The sequence below is a fragment of the Podarcis gaigeae genome, assembly GCF_964106915.1.
Source record: "Podarcis gaigeae genome assembly, chromosome: 4".
In the NCBI taxonomy this organism is placed as follows: domain Eukaryota; kingdom Metazoa; phylum Chordata; class Lepidosauria; order Squamata; family Lacertidae; genus Podarcis; species Podarcis gaigeae.
Window position 1 is genome coordinate 7,817,120 of NC_139677.1, and position 15,779 is coordinate 7,832,898.

The window sequence follows — 15,779 nt, forward strand, 5'->3', positions numbered from 1 at the left end:
TCTGTATTCAGGGATCTCATATCCATAACCTAGGAAATCAAAATAAATATTTGGTCCTTTAGATGTCTGACTTAAACTCTTCACTACTTCACTCCTTGTTCCTATAGACTTCATAAGGAGCATAACTGGCTTCAGAGAGTGCAGAATCTAGCACTCCATGTGCCGTTTTTAAACAAAATGCTGGTTCTTTGTGTTACGTGCTTTCAAACAGTCTTCCAATTCAGCAGCAGAAGCAACGTTTTATTTCTGCTAGAGAAACATGCAGCCAAAACAAATGGGGGATTATCCATAAGTATATTACACTTCAGGAGAGAGTGGGGATTAGCAAAGTTGTGATAGTTTGTTACAAAGGAATCACAGAATGAATAATTGACTGGAATGTGATGCCATACAAAGAGCAGAACTGAGGCTAACAGACTCACCTCAAATCTTGCCTCTGTCATGATCTCACTTCACTATATGGTTTTACCCCATAAGAGCCGACTCAGTCACTTCAGCCTACAGAACCTGCATTTCTCTAAGTGCCACACAGTTTCTCTGCTGTATTTTTGAGGAATCTTCCCTTTAGTGTGGCACCACATGTACTCCTGAACGCCCGGCACTCTTTTAGATGTCTGCCGGACTCCAGTTTTTATCAGCCCAGCCAGCATGGCCAATAGTCAGGGATGTTTATAGAACTATAGAGTTAGAAGGGGCCATGAGGATCATCCAGTCCAACCTCCTGCAATTCAGGAATATGCAACGACCCCATACAGGGATTGAACCTGCAACCTTGGCATGATTAGCACCACACTCTAGCCAGCTGAGCCATCTTCCCATCCAACCAAACCTCACCTATTCCTGATTTAAAGCTTTAACAGGTCAAAACAAGCACTCTAAATAACAATAGTGATTGGGTTGTATTTATAGGATTCTTGTATGGGTCAATGAGATTTATTTCTGCATCATATTTATATTCCATTTTCTCTTCCCTGGAGCTCAGGTTGGCATACAAATGTTTCCGCCTCCCCATTTTCTGCTCACAGCAACCCGGTCAGTTTTGTTAGTCTAAGAGTCCATCAGTGGCCCCAAATCAGCTAATAAGCTTCCTAGCTGAATGGAGACTTGAACCCTATTCAAACTACTGTAAGTCACTGGCTCTTTGACCTCATTCTTTGAGCTCTTTGAAGCCTGATCATTATACTAATACATTTGCCCTGCCACTACAACTTCAGAAGCGTTAAAGATGAATAATTTTTTGTTATAAATCCTTGGTGAACTTTCTATGTTAATTAAAGAAGGAAACATTTATTTACATCTTACAATTGGAGGCATACGGAGGGTGTCAATGTGTGTGACAAGTTCTATTTCTAAGAGTCTACAATAGAGTGACAGATCACTATCAGAGGAACAGGAGGTAAGAAGGGATCTAAAACTATCACATGCTTTAGGAACAGTTCCCGAGTAATTACAAACATTAGCTATAATCCTGAACACTCTCAAACGAGGAAAACCCCAGTGAATATGAAGCCTACAGGCCAATTGGCGCAAATGTTCTCAAAAGTGCTTGCTTCTCAGTTCACTTCCAACTGTTCTTCTTCCATCTGTTAGTACCTTTAATTAATTATGTTATCCAATGGCATCTGTGTGTGCATGTGTGTGTGTTAAATGACATTGAAACAACCCTCCAAAACCCAGTATTTGTCTTTTCTGACACAAAGCCTGCTGCCTTCATTTCATTTTCTGCACTGAGAACATTTATTTTAATCCACGGTTTTCTCTTCTCTGTACCTCTTTGTCTACACATAGGAGGGAGGAACATTATAAAGGAGCCTCACTTTCATATCTCCTTGAACGAGTTAACTACATTTTTTTTTTAGCTGTCTCATTTTGAACACTTAACTGTCATAGGGCAGAGCATGGACCATTTCATACATTTTAAAATAATACATTGTCTCGTTGGCGATAGCACTGTCATTTGTTTTCATTTTGCTGAGATGTCGTTTTCTCAGATTGAAATATATATTAAAGGAGAAAAGTCCAACTTTCTGGGAAATACAACCAAAGATTAGGGTTTGATTTTCATTATTATTTGATGTTGAGGATCCAACTAAGGAACAAAAACAGCAAAGTGTAAAATGTGGGCATGATGCAGTCAAAGTTAAGTACTTATAAGACAAAAGGGGCATCTTTAATTCATTAATGATTTCAAACGAAGAAAGCATATCTCTTTCTACTTCTTATTGAAATCAGTGGATTCAAAATAGATCATGGCTATATCATGCCAAGTCAAAATAAGTGGTAAGTATTGATTTGCACAAATTCATAGAAACAGAATGTTACAGTAGGTAAAAATACACATGACTGATTTTGGTAGAACAAATTCCATCTCCACCCAGCAAATGTGTTCCAGAGATAATGGCGAGTCATTTTGACTGAGCAGAAGTCTACTTGCATGAGGCTGCCCACATATATAAAGATTATTTTTCATATTATTCCTATATGGGCATATCATACTTACAGAACAGTAATATTCTAGAGATGTGAACAGAAGGTTTTAAATATAGTCTGCTTATGCTGACATAAATTATTTCTTTGTCCCCAGTTTCCAGAGAATGTATCTGTTGTAATTAATCCAATCAGAAGCCACATATTAACAAAAAGCTCAATTTCATTTTTTTAAATGATATCATTAACTACATACATGTACACACACACACACACAAAATAGACCAGAAGTGGCAGCTAGAAACTGAAAATTTTAAATGAATACTTTCTCCGTAACCATCTCTTTCACGTCAAATAAGAAGAGAAAAGCATGTTTGAGGGAGATAGTGTTATGGAAAGAGCTTCACACGGAACTGCCTGATTCCCCTAAAGCTTATTCATCAAACTAGATTTGGCATAATGTGTTCTAGTGATTTTCACAATGTTTTAATGTGCAGTGTTCCTTAAAATTACTGCTATGATAAAGCAGGCACAGTTGCTCATTTGAAAGAAGCAGCAAATAAGAATAATGGAAAAAAATCTAATGTAGATCGACAACAAGGACATTTGGTGGGCAACGGGGAACAGTCGCAACACCATGTGTGGAGAGCTATCAGCGATACCCTCTGTTTAGTAATGAACAATCTCTCTGGCCAGACAGAGACATTTCTCTCAAAGAGGAAAACCTAGATGCTAGAGACCTCCAGCCTCCTTAATGCCTACAATCATCTCAGCTACGTTACCCACATGATGGTGTCACTCCACACATGGGCAGCAAAGTTATGCCACTAATGATGCCCTCTACGCCTCATGGTTCTTGGCCTCCAACATTCATACAGTGAATGTAGCACAATCTGGAATCCTTATTGTTCAAGGTTTCAGAATGTGGGGCAACCTCTGCAGTTTGCTGGTGGTGGTTGTTTCTGCATTTCTTATAGCGTTGGCATTGTATACTACACAAATATCTGTGTAGTGTACACAAATATGTGTGTACCTTATTTGCAGTCTCTTCTGCTCACTAAACAATTGTCTTTCTCACAGAATGGGGAAGGATGTGGGGCTGCTTGCTCCCAGAATGGTTTTCTTATCCCAAGTGTTGCCTGTGACAAAACAATATTGGTTGCTTTTTGGGTGCTAAATTACATGGCACTCTCTCTCTGTGTGTCCATAATCGGCAGAGGAGGGAGGAAAAGTTTCTGGGTGGTATATAACTTGAATAGCTGCAGCTGACAAGCTTTTTAGCATAGCTGCCAAGGAGACGCTATTGGCAAGAGAGAAATTCCTATTATATTCCCCTAATGTCACCATTAAATTCTTGTGCGAAAAATTTACTTGGAAAGTGCTATTACCTCAGTACAGACAGCATTCACTGTTGCAATTACTGCTTGCTGTGTTTTGGAGAATATTCCTCTCCATTGGGCTTTCTTTTATATTTTCTACATAAGTTTGGAGCTAAATTCTAGTGCAAGTAGGAATCCTCAATGAAAATATTCTTATTTAATATGCAGCATGGTTACTCAATTTATAGGCCCAGAATAAGAGGTTGTTGGGACGTGGGTGGCGCTGTGGGTTAAACCACAGAGCCTAGGACTTGCCGATCGGAAAGTCGGTGGTTCGAATCCCCGCAGCAGGGTGAGCTCCCGTTGTTTGATACCTGCTCCTGCCAACCTGGCAGTTTGAAAGCACATCAAAGTGCAAGTAGATAAATAGGTACCGCTCCGGCGGGAAGGTAAACGGCGTTTCCGTGTGCTGCTCTGGTTCACCAGAAGTGGCTTAGTCATGCTGGCCACATGACCCGGAAGCTGTACGCCAGCTCCCTCGGCCAATAAAGCGAGATGAGCGCCACAACCCCAGAGTCATCCGCGACTGGACCTAATGGTCAGGGGTCCCTTTACCCTTTAAGAGGTTGTTAGTTGATGAGCAGGGTAACTCAAAGCTGGATAGGAAAAGCACAAGAATAAGCAATAACAACTGGAGACAATATTTAAGGGACCAATCCAATGCACAAGAACCTGACATAAAGCAAGTTGGAGTAAGTTAAGCCAGTGTAAAGTTACAAGAAAAACTGGGCATTTAGCTGGATCTGGTGTAGACAATCTTACTTGGTTACAAGTGATCATCAAAAAAGAAAGAATAAGATTTATAGCAGTGCGACATTCTCTGTTTACATACAGAAACTGAATGCATTCCTCCACAATGAAAACACCCACCCAGATTCCAAAATCTTTGTTGTGAGTCCTGCACTTGGTTTACACACTCATTCTGAGCTTTGTTTAATTGTCAAGATGCAAATCCTATAACTGTTTCACAGCTGCTTCCATGGCAGTTGCCACCTTTATAGTTTTGTCTCAGGTCAACCAATAATTGCTTTTGGGTTTTTTAAATCAACAGCTCCTCCACACACAAATCTGTCTCTCGACCTCTCTTCCAGAACGTTCATAAAACAACAGCGTTCAGTAAGTTTTGTTACTTACTCCTTCCTTCTCTTTGTATTATTTCTGTTTTCTGTGCTTGAGCTTGCTATGAATTTTGTTGCTCGCTGCATTTGGAGCCGGGCAGGAATTTCCCACTAGGCCAATTGGCTCTCGCCTGGTGCTTTTGTCTGCCTCACAGCAACTGTCACAACTTTGGGTGGTTTGGCATTGGATGAGCCTTGGTCTTTGTCAGAGAGAAGGTTGTAGCCTCTGCCTGCCCCTCTGAAGGAAAGGGTACCCCATTATAGGCATTTGGGAGGAGTTGCTTCTGTCTAGATGCTCAGGCAGGGCCACAGCACTCCTCAAGGCAGCAATCCTGTGAGGGTGTTCCTATCTGATGTAAGTCATAGGCTCCCTCTCTTCTGGGCTGACCCTACAGGAAATACTTCCAGCAGGCAGGCTGGAGGTCAATGGTTATCCCCAATGTGTATGCCAAACCTCTTACATCTGTAATAAATAAAAATTATGGCATTATTTTACCTGAGGTATGTTGTCTTGTCTGGTAACTCTACATGAGACAGGGCAGCAGGTGATGTGGTACCTGGGCACATAAGTGGATAAGAACAGTTTATCTCTTCTATTCCATTTCCCAAAGAAACTATATTATTTACTACAGTGGTATCTTTGGTTAAGAACTGGAGGTCTGTTCTGGAGGTCTGTTCTTAACCTGAGGTACCACTTTAGCTAATGGGGCCTCCTGCTGCCGCCACAACGTCACTGCACGATTTCTGTTCTGTTTGTTAAGAAGCAAAGTTCTTAACCCAAGGTACTATTTCTGAGTTAGCGGAGTCTGTAACCTGAAGCGACTGTAACCCGAGGTACCACTGTACTTAGGAAGTCTGAGTCAGGCTCACATAAGGGCTACACTACACATAACATTGAACAAATCTTTGCATTTTGTGCACAAGTTTTAAAACAAACTCAAATAGCATCACTTCAGCTATTTATTTTAATATAATTCTCGAGATCACAGCAAATATGGAGGGGCAATTTAACCACTTTCTTCCTTTCTGCAGTCCTGAGCAAAAATGCTTCTTCTGAAGCTACAATTTGCATCAGGAAAAGCTGCTGTTAAATCAAACTATGCACCAGACATTCTTGCCAGAGTCACAAAAGTTGTTGTTTAAAAGGAAAGGAAAGGAAAGGAAAGGAAAGGAAAGGAAAGGAAAGGAAAGTGAGACTATATGAGTGACTTGCCTATTGACAACATTGGCTAGAACTACCCGGATCTTAAAAAATGCTAAGAAAATGTAATGGTTATAAGGGGTTACTTGTGCGTAAGTTACCGTCGCTGCTGGCTAGATTGCCTGGTTAACCTTGTCTCGGCTGACAGCCCCTTCACTCTGTGGCCGTTCAGTCGCTCGCAGAATCCGTCAGTGGGCGTTTCTTGAGCCTTTTCCAGCAAAGAAGCTGTTTGACGCCAAGTCTCCTCCTACTCTCCCTGCGCGGAAATCTTCTGCGCAGGGAAGGAGTTGGCAGAGGTGTGCCCGTGCTCTCCCCACTAGTTTCGGGCGAAGAGTCTTGGAGACCCCTCTCCGGATCCTCCATCTCCCTCCCTTCTCTACTGGTGTTGCGCTGGTTTCCTTCCCCTCTGCTGGGCCCCTCTCCTGCATCGCTTGAGTGCCTTGCCTCCACCTCTCGCTCCGATGTCAGTTCCCTGACAGAAAAGAACCGTTATATAGTTCTCAAAGCAAATTTACCTTGATTGCTGTACAGTGCCCCCTGGTGTCACATTTTATAATGCATTTTAACGGTATAATTGACCTGTGTAGCTGAGTCCATTTTTTAGTTAATATGAGAGAAAAAAGAAACCACAACTTCTCTTAAAAGATATTAATGTTCAAGGGATGTGTGTTTTAAGATAAAGGTAAAGGTACCCCTGCCCATACGGGCCAGTCGTGTCCGACTCTAGGGTTGTGCGCCCATCTCACTTAAGAGGCCGGGGGCCAGCGCTGTCCGGAGACACTTCCGGGTCACGTGGCCAGCGTGACGAAGCTGCTCTGGCAAGCCAGCACCAGTACAGCACACGGAAATGCCGTTTACCTTCCCGCTATAAAGCAGTACCTATTTATCTACTTGCACTTAGGGGTGCTTTCGAACTGCTAGGTGGGCAGGAGCTGGGACCGAAAGACGGGAGCTCACGCCACCGCGGGGATTTGAACCGCCGACCATACGATCGGCAAGTCCTAGGCACTGAGGTTTTACCCACAGCGCCACCCGTGTCCCACAATGTTTTAATCCTAACTAAATCTTGCTAAGAATAGTGTCATTTCCCATTGATCATGCAGCCTGTGAAATGTTGACCTTGTGTACTTCCTGACCTGCCAAGCCTTTTATCTTCACAAATATCTAGGGCCTGGAGGGTGTTATCCAGCACCATAGAATGCTTAATGATGACTGCCCCATGAAGGAAATTGCAAGACAGAGAAAGAGCCCTCTCCCAATGGGAATACAGTGGTACCTCGGTTACTGAACGCCTCCATTGTCGAACATTTTGGTTCTCGAATGCCAAAAACCCGGAAGTAAATGCTTCCGTTTTTTAACGTTTTTCAGAACTCGAACGTGTGATGCGGCTTCCACTGAGTTCAAGAAGCTCTTGCAACCAATGGGAAGCCATGCCTCGGTTTTCGAATGTTTCGGAAACCGGTCTTCCGGAACGGTTTACGTTTGAGAACCAAGTTACCACTGTATATATATGTGTTGTGCAATAGGACAAAAATGAAGAATTCAACAGGTGTCCAAGAACGCAATGTTAATGTATCCAAGAAGGCCCTTCCTGACTTACAATGTCAATTGCTGGAGCTTATTTTGAACCAATCAATTAAGCAAATACTATAAGACCTGAATTAGGTATATTGATTATTCCATAGCACAAAGTAGTATGTGCACACATGTGCAGTCTTGCCAATTTTCCTGTCACATTTAGTTAGAATTTCTTATACATACTTTAATAAGAGATTCACTCTTTAAAAAACAGTAATTAAAATGAGTTTTCTAGTGCTTTGAAAGAAAGATGTATTTTGGAGATATCGGAACGCTTTTGTGAGAAAAAAGAACAACAGATAAAATGCTTCATGTAATAGCCAATAATTCTGCATTCATTTAGGAATATTAAACTTGGGCTGCAGCTACTTACCTGAAAGCAAGCCCCATTGAACTCACGTCTGAGTAAATGTACCTAAGATAGGATTTCATTCTTATTTCCATTACATTATTTCCATTTGTGCCCTCCAGCTCATTTTTGCAGGCTGTTAAAAAGGACTCTTACTGGCCAGTTCACATATTCATGTATGCCATATGTTCACTAGTCAGCATTTGATAACATGCAGTTGGCTGTATCAACTGCTTTCATTGTCCTCCATATTGTGAGGTGATACAAAATGAGGTTCACCCACGGCATGATTGTTGCTAATTGAAAATGGTAATATTTGATGTCCATTTTTGTAAGGACCCAAGCATGTGCCAACTTCTTTCTGTCTAGATCAGTGTTCAACTCTTGGAATCTTTATTTGTGAAAGGAAATTAAGATTCGTAGAGCAAGAAGACAAGATTCACAGGCCTTGCTGGCTAAATTCAAAATTTGACCGAAAATAAAGAAATGCATTTTAAAAGCATTGTTGTCATTGCTTTTAATCTATAGGAGGGGTGGATAACTTTTTAGCCATGAGGGATATCCCATCATCAACTTCTTCCTTCCCCAGTGATTGATGCATGGAACAGATAGGGAATGTACCCTTCTTCCCATGTAATTTGTGTTCCTCCCAATCCATGGGTAGGAAAACTAAGGCCCGGGGGCTGGATCCAGCCCAATCGCCTTCTAAATCCAGCCCGCAGACAGTCCAAGAATCAGCATGTTTTTACATGAGTAGAATGTGTCCTTTTATTTAAATGCACCTCTGGGTTATTTGTGGGGCATAGGAATTCATTCATTACTATTTTTCAAAATATAGTCCGGCCCCCCACAAGGTCTGAGGGACAGTGGACCGGCCCCCTGCTGAAAAAGTTTGCTGACCCCTATAGCAGCTGTTTGTTGGGCTTAGGGAGCACCGGGTGAGGAGTGAGTTTGGTGGCAATTGACCCTGTGATCTGCATGCAGGCCATGGATAGCCTACTGGTGCCCTATAACAAACAGATATTTGTTTGTTTGTAAGGACTGAAATGCATGTGGCTGAATAGGGATTTTGACCCAGGTTGCTCTTGTTGAAGGTCAGCACTACAATACATTGCAACTGCCTTATAGCGTACAATCTTTTTTAAAAAACCACCATGTTATGTTAAGGAGCTTTAAGTCCACAGATTGCATAATTTGTAGGTTTGTGATTAAAATAAGTTTTAATTTTCAAAAACTCACTATATTCCCTTTTCAAAGTACCAGTGTCTGGTAATTAAAGTACAAGGCACAAGTTGTAGTTTTTTCCCCCTCCAGAGTTTTCAATTAAACCCACTATATAATTTTCAATTAACTCCACCATATAATTTTATGTTTTCTGTCTCAGTGCTTGTTTCATATGCACAATACCATGGCCAGACTGGAATGATGATTGAACTTTTCGCACTGAAAATGTGAAAAATATGCCTTCTCTTTGGAGATTTCTTTTTCATCTAAAGGCAATTCAGTTTACATCAGGAAGCCCCAGATAATATCAAAATATGTTGAGCTAAATGCAAGCAGACAGGAATTGGGTTGGAGTGTAATCAGAACTCTTGTTACAGGAAAGTACTGTCAGATTGGTTGCTCAGAATTTATGTGCTTGGTGCAGCAGAAAATGGAGCCTTCCATGAGCTTTAAGCCTTGGTGAAGAGCTGAAGGAAGCAACTGCATATTTATGTCCTCTGTGATTAAAAAATAAAATAAAATAAATTGTGCACCAGGCAATACCACACAGCCCTAGAATGAACAGACTTGAAGAGATCGAGGGACCATGGCATTGCAGCACCGAGGAGAGAAGGGTTAAACTGGAGGTAAATGCAGAATGCAAATCAGTCTAGCATGAAAAGACAACACCAGGGAGAGTGCTTGGGCCTTGCCTGGTACAGGAACACTGGCATTAGCCATACAGATGAGAGCAGCTATACTATACGGGCAAAACAATCCTACACACTCAGGAGGTCGAGGTCTGCGGTAGAACATCGGATGTACCCATAGCCTTGTCAGAAAGGGGATGGGGGTTGCCCCATACTGAGTCAGCCATTTTAAAATTTCCCCCTGCCACTGACACCAACTGGCAGAATAAAATCTATGCCATTTACGGGCAAACATACATTTTCACCCCCCCCAGCCTGTGAGAGATGTAGTGATTTAACACGCGCCTATGGTTGTTCTAATCTAAGTTAATACAGTGCCAGGTAGATGCTAGTGAGGGGCTTGAGGACTTATATTAAAAGTGAAAGTGAAAAAGATCTATGGGCCTCTTTGTAGTGTCACCAAACATCTCCCTGAATGTTTTACCAAAATTCACCTCTTCCCCCAACCCCAAACTACAGTGATTCTCAAACTGCAGTCTGTTGAGTCCTAGGGGATATACTTTGACTTGGCTCCTTTGTTGTGATTGGTTGAATGTGAAATCAGAATAGAAAAAGAATATCTGGGCAAGGAGAACCATTCTTCAAATAGATGTTGAGCAGGTGTCTTCATATGTTACTTACAAAGACCGAACATTAAATGTGAGAAAGCCTTGTTGATATCACATTATTTTAGATTCAATTGAACCTGTAAATAAAGTGTTCTGGAAAAAAGTAGTAGTGTTTTGTTAAGGACATGTTTTATGAAATCAAGGTGGTAGGGAAATAGATTGGCTTTATGAAAACAGAGGGCACTTAATCCACATAGTTTTATTGTCTGATATTATGCTTTGTTCTCCTATAAGATTTTGACCACGGGCAGTTATTGCTGGCTGCATTCATTGCAGCAAGGCATTTTATGTTATATAATGTGGCATAATGCCAATTGAATTCGATTTTACTCCTGCATTAGTTATGGCCCATAACAGAATAGACAATACTGAATGATATAAAATAATAAAATCCATTTCATAAACATCGTCTCAATAAGTAAGGGAGGAAAAGGTGCTGATAAATTTATTTTCGTCATAGTCATTGGGATGGCAATTCACATCATGGGAGTCAAGAACAGCAAGATAAGGGTTGCTGACTTTTAAAATATGCAGACACTTATTGCTTAATAATAAATGTTTCTTTACCAAGCAGAAACTCGGGAAGACATTTCGTAGAATCATAGTGTTGGGAGATACCACAAAGGTCATCTAGTTCAACCCTCTGCAATGCAGGAATCTTTTTTGCCCAATGTGAGGCTTTAGCCGACGACCCTGAGATTAAGATACGCATGTTCTACCAACTGAGCTATCTCAGATTATCATGTGACTAGGACAGTTTTAAAGAGAATGTTCTAGAATCCCTCTTTCTCTCCAGTGGCGGAGCTTCACGCTCCAGCACCGGGGGCGGAGAGCAGGCGAGGGCGGGGTGGCGCACATCCCGGGCGCATGGTGCGCCGCCCAAAGGGGCGGGGCATGTGTTCTGGGGGTGGGGTGCCACCCGCAGGGGCAGTGCGTGTGTTCTGGGGGCATGGCACGCCACCTGTGGGGGTGGGGAACCCTGCGCGGGTGGGGGGCAGCCGTGATGGAGCCCCACAGGGATTGCACTGCTGGGAGCGGTACGCTCCCCCGCCCCCCTCTTCTTCCGCCAGTGTTTCTCTTGCGCCACATAAATGGGCATGAGTACCACTGGCAAATTTTCCTTCTGCAACAGTAGTTGATATTTAATTAATTAATTAATTAATTTCACATGAGAAAATAGCTAATTTGGGTGAAATACTCTTCTAAGCAATATCAATGCTTAAACATGGCAGACCATGCTATGCCAATTCTTTTACAACTGGGGTTATTTTTTTCTTCATTGTATCAATATATTGGCTTGGTAGAAGACTCAGGGCAGATGAGAGTGCTTTTGTGAAGAAAGCAAAAGCAAGAAGCCTCTAAATGGATCTGCCTTGTGAACATTTTCTTCCAAACAGAACAGGATCCCTGGCTTCTTTGCATGTGTTTCAGTGCCACCTTTATGGCAGCAGCGGAATCAAGTTAAGACTAGATCTCCGAGATGACACCTTTCCTATATGTTTATATCAAACTCTTTTTGTGAGTGCCGAACCTTGTGTAGCCAACACAGTAGCACCCATTCAGAAGAGGGAAGAGTCAGCAGGCTTGGGGAAACTCCAATATCTCCAGAGGTACAACAAACCATTAGAAGAAAACTTTAAAGTGGGGGGGGGGGCAGAAATCTCAGTAAGCATTGGGCATGCCTAATGAACACACAAGGGACACGGGTGGTGCTATGGTCTAAACCACTGAGCCTCTTGGGCTTGCCGATCAGAAGGTCAGCGGTTCAAATCCCCATGACGGGGTGAGCTGCCATTGTTCAGTCCCTGCTCCTGCCCACCTAGCAGTTCAAAAGCATGTCAAAGTGCAAGTAGATAAATAGGTTCCGCTCCGGTGAGAAGGTAAACGGTGTTTCTGTGCACTGCTCTGGTTCGCCAGAAGCGGCTTAGTCATGCTGGCCACCTGACCCGGAAGCTGTCTGCGGGCAAACACTGGCTCCCTCAGCCAGTAAAGCGAGATGAGTGCCACAACCCCAGAGTTGTCCGCGACTTGACTTAACGGTCAGGAGTCCTTTACCTTTACCTCTATTTTTAATGAACACAAAACACTAATTGTGGCAGGGGAGGGAGTGGAATGGGGTACCTAGATGTTATGTATTGGGTTTAACACTTTTTATGTTACAAGGTGTGTTCTAACCAATCGTATAAGCATTGGTAGACGAACGTTCTAATGGCAAGTAAGCGCATGTGCTTTCAACTGTCATCCATCAGTTGTTGTTGGGGCTTTTATTGTGTAGTCCTGTGAGTTTGGGTTTTGTTTTCCTTTGAGTGAGCCATTGTCACTGAAAATGTTGAATGAACATAGCTGAGGAACTTATACTGCCTTGGGCTTCTGACTTTTTCCGAACATTTAACATTGGCGATGAGAATGGGATACATGAGCTCCCGCCGGCTACCAGAGGCACAAGACTGCACCGCAGCACCACCGCCTGCCGCCTCGCAGTAAGCCTGTACAACAGACCCCTCAATTTCCCTACGGCTCAATGCCACGGTGCAACCCATTCGGGTTAAGGCCCGTAGAGTCCCGCTTGCGCTTAAACCCAGGATCATAGTGGAGCTTGATCACTTAGTCGCCCAAGGGGTCTTAGAGCCGGTAGCTTCAGGGACCTGGGAAACCCCAATCATGGCACCAGTTAAGCTGGACAGCTCAGTCTGTATCTGTGGCGATTACAAATGCACCCTGAACCAGGCCTTACAGGACCACGTGTACCTGGTTCCTGTGGTGAGCCACATGTTAGCAACCCTGGCTGGAGCCACGATCTTCAGGAAGCTGGATTTAGCACAAGCTTATCAGCAACTAATCGTTGACGAGGCCACCGCAGATGCCCAGACAATCGTGACTCATAGGGATGCTTTCAGGGTCAAACGTCTACAGTTTGGAGTTAGTGTGGCCCCAGGGTTATTTCAGAGCCTAATGGACCATATCCTTAAAGGCATCTCCAGAGTCACACCGTTTTTCGACGATGTGCTGATCGCCACATCGTTGAGAGAGGACTTTGCTGCCGGATTACGGATAGTGCTCCAATGCTTCCAGGCAGCAGGACAGCAGGCAGCAGGACAGGTAAAACAGAAAAAGTGCCTGTTAGGAGTGAGCAGTGTGGATTTCCTGGGGTCTCCATCCAGCAGAGGACAAAGTGTGCTCCATTTGTGACTCCCCAGACCTAAAGAGCAAGGCAGAGTTACAAGCCTTCTTGGGACTTCTTAATTTTTACCATGCGTTCCTCCCATACAAGGCACCCGTAGCTGAGCCTTTGCACACGCTCCTGGACAAAAAGTGCCGTGGGTCTGGGGCCCACGACAGACCAAGGCATTCCAAGGGGTCAAAGACTTGCTTGTGTCCAACTCAGTGTTGGCGCAATTCGATGAAAAGCTTCCAGTGGTGCTGGCTTGCGACGCTTCCCCTTATGGAGTGGGCACAGTAATGGGCCACCAACTTCTGCACAGGAGGGAAGTTCCAGTGGCTTACTTCTCCCAAACTCTCACATCGGCGGAGCACAACTACTCCCAGATCAACAAGGAGGGTTTGGCAATAGTTAAGGGAGTCATGACTTCCTTTATGGTCGGCCTTTCACTATCATTACCGACCATAAGCCACTCCTAGGACTTTTTGCACCTGACCGCCAGACACCCCAGATGGTTTCACCATGAGTATTGCGCTGGTCCATTTTCCTGTCCTGTTACCAATACTGGCTACAGCACCGACCCACGAAAGCCATGGGTCATGCAGATGTACTCATCCGCTTGCTGCTGTCAGAGAGCGGCCCTTACCCTGCTCCTGCCCACCAGATCCTGTGGCTGGAAGGCTTACCGGACCAGCCCTTGCATGTGAAGGACATTGCTGCCGCAACCGTGAAGGATAGGCTCTTGTCCCGCGTCTTGGACTGGGTGGGGAGTGGCCCAGGAAGCCAGGTCCAGAATTTTCACACTACACAGCCCGCAAGGACAAGCTGTCTACTCACCGAGGTTGCGTGTTATGGGGTAGCTGTGTTATAGTCCCCCTCCATTAAGAAAAAAAGTCTTAGAAGGGCTGCACATGTCTCACCTGGGGATCGTCTGGATGAAGGCATTGGCCCGTAGCTGTGTGTAGTGGCCAGGCATAGATGCAGAGATAGAGGGCTGGGTGAAACGTTGTGAGCCCTGCCACGTCTCCCGGCTGGATCCACCCAAGGCACCAGTACAGACCTGGGAGTCCACACAGTTCCCATGGTCCCGGGTGCACGTGGATTTCACGGGGTCTTTTCAGGGTCAACACTTCCTAATAGTGGTTAACTCTCAGTCCAAGTACCTCGAAGTGGTGCCAACCTCAACTGTGTCCACTAGAGCAACTACAAACGTGCTCAGGAAGCTATTCACAACACGCAGCTTGCCAGACACACTGGTGAGTGATAATGGGACCACATTTACTTCAGCGGAATTCAAAGAATTTGTAACCAGGAATGGAATCCGCCATATTCATTCCGCTCCTTTTCACCCAGCCACTAATGACCAAGCTGAACGCATGATCCATACTACCAAAGATGCGCTTAGGCGCATAGTGCATGGAGATTGGACTCTCTGGCTAGTGGAGTTCTTATTGGCCCAACACATCACCCTAAGTGCAGTGACCAGCCAGAACCCGGAGGAGTTACTTATGGGGAGGAGGCTCACTACCCTCCTTGATCGTATGCACCCCGACTGGGCTCTCCCCGGGGGACACTGTGTACATCCGAAATGATGGGCCCAGACAGGGTTGGATCCCTGGTATCTTTGCCCACTGTACAGGTCTGGTTTCCTACAAGGTAGGGTTGGAGGGGGGACTGGTTTGGAAGAAACACCTCGACCAGATCAGAGCCAGGGCACCTCCGAACACGGAACTTCAAGCGGAACCAGAGGACAGAGAAATGGGTACTTCAGAGATTCTGTGCTCAGGCTAGGGTGGAACCAGATGGGTTGCCAGTGACTAAGGTAACTCAGCAGGGTGACTTCAGGCCGGAATCCTCAGTGGCTCCATCGGCAGTGACCCCTTCAGAGCTGGCCTCGTTGATCGCTCCACTCAGATCGTGGGTACTGGAGGAACCTCCTGGGTCACCCACTCAGGCACAAGAACAGCGACAGTCCCAGCGGGAGTGGAAAAGGCTGGCACACCTTGATGACTATGTTTGTTCCTTTTGTTAGGAAGTTGGGGGGAG

At 44.3% G+C, this 15,779-nt stretch overlaps 1 long non-coding RNA gene across 1 annotated transcript; it reads right to left on the reverse strand.

Moving 5' to 3' along the window:
• Positions 1-1,580: 1,580 nt before the first annotated feature.
• LOC310844125 lies at positions 1,581-3,807 on the reverse strand. Its single transcript, XR_014563961.1, has 3 exons — positions 3,461-3,807; positions 2,501-2,600; positions 1,581-2,089 (listed from the first exon to the last, which is right to left on the reverse strand). It is a non-coding gene; the product is annotated as an uncharacterized lncRNA (long non-coding RNA).
• Positions 3,808-15,779: the final 11,972 nt, after the last annotated feature.